The sequence below is a fragment of the Sinocyclocheilus grahami genome, unplaced genomic scaffold (assembly GCF_001515645.1).
Source record: "Sinocyclocheilus grahami isolate Dianchi unplaced genomic scaffold, SAMN03320097.WGS_v1.1 scaffold4161.1, whole genome shotgun sequence".
In the NCBI taxonomy this organism is placed as follows: domain Eukaryota; kingdom Metazoa; phylum Chordata; class Actinopteri; order Cypriniformes; family Cyprinidae; genus Sinocyclocheilus; species Sinocyclocheilus grahami.
In genome coordinates, this window is record NW_015509153.1 from 20 (window position 1) to 1,500 (window position 1,481).

At 35.7% G+C, this 1,481-nt stretch overlaps 1 long non-coding RNA gene across 1 annotated transcript; it reads left to right on the forward strand.

Annotated features, from left to right (window-relative positions):
- The first annotated feature begins 714 nt into the window (after positions 1 to 714).
- Positions 715 to 1,439, forward strand: LOC107576692 (uncharacterized). The gene is made up of 3 exons (XR_001608100.1): positions 715 to 941; positions 1,023 to 1,064; positions 1,334 to 1,439. It is a non-coding gene; the product is annotated as an uncharacterized lncRNA (long non-coding RNA).
- Positions 1,440 to 1,481: the final 42 nt, after the last annotated feature.

Consider the following 1,481-nt stretch of genomic DNA (forward strand, 5'->3'; position numbering starts at 1 on the left):
TGCAGGCTTGCCTTCCAGTGGCTTTGGCAATGCTTCACAGTCTGCTGTGTCATGTTTAGAAACACCAATAGTGAAACAGCACAGTCATGAAATCATGGTTCCTATTTAGACTCTCACAACACAGGAACATTTTTACATTTTTCTGGGCATCTCTTGTTGAATCATTAGACTGGAAAGAAGCCTGGTTGTTGCCTCACAAGTAGTAATTCATAAAATATATCCTGTTATATCTTTATATAGGTAAGCACCTTGATTCTTGACTCAAAAGCAAAAATTGTCTAATTCGCAGCCTTCTTTCTCACATAAATGAATTGAAATCGAAGCATTCCTTAAATCTTAGGTTGATTAAAAGCAAGAAAAGTAATATATATATATATTTCTTAAATATTATGATGATTGTTTTGGTAATACCACAGATGCACAAGATTTCCCTCTGTGTGTGTTTATTATTATTATCTTATTTTATTCTTTCATTTTGTAGGTGAAACTTTAAAAGGTGTGATATTTTTTTACTTTGTTTATCCTGTAGAGGTTCTATATGTTCTGCCTTTTATGTATGTTTAATGTTTTATGCATAATAATAATAATAATAAACAAAAATTGTTATCTTTATAAGACTTAATGCATTTAAAAATATACTTATAAACACTTTAACCCGATAAACAAACGGATTCAAACAACTTGTTATGCTGCCTGGTCACACTGTGGGTTTGTTTAACCTCATGTTGCTCTGTCATGAGAGCCTGCTGAGATTTCTGAGTCGAGAAAACGTCCAGTCATGGTTAGTATAAGCATGTGGTACTACCTCAACATTTTCACTTCCCTTCTGGAATCCAGTGACTCAGATGGGAAGGAGAACCTATATAAATGAAGTGAGGCGGTCAGGGAAGTCAAAGCCACAGTGAGCGCCGGGAACACAAGACAGGACATCTGCAGCACAAGTAGGAACATGACAAAACTTCATTTATTAATCTGTTACAGGGCACAAATGTGATTTGATAACAAATATCTGTTGTTTTAAGGATGGAGTCCATGAAAAGCAAACCAAGAGAAGCCACTGGCAGGTAAAATGCTTTGCGTTGTCATTCATTTCATAGTGATTACGAATGCATTTCAAGCCTGAAGTAAATCATATCAAAAATAAGAAGCACTCATGTGTAGCAATGGTATAGATGTATGGATGTTGCAGTGCTAGATATAGGCTCGGACAGTGAGTCAGTGATTCATAAAAGCTTCAGTATTAAGAAGCTTATCTATTTAGTGAACTACTTGTGAGGGATTGTGGCATTATAAAAACAATTATTAAATTTAATTAAATTAATTTTCTCCACAGTGATCTGTCTGAGCAGATAAAAGCAGCCACCAAAGACAGTCACGTTCGAGCTGAGAACACACAACTGATGCTCAACTACCAGAAAGGACAGATCACGCAAACACAGTACAAGGTAAAACTACAGAAAACCAATACACTTTGGGGGGGG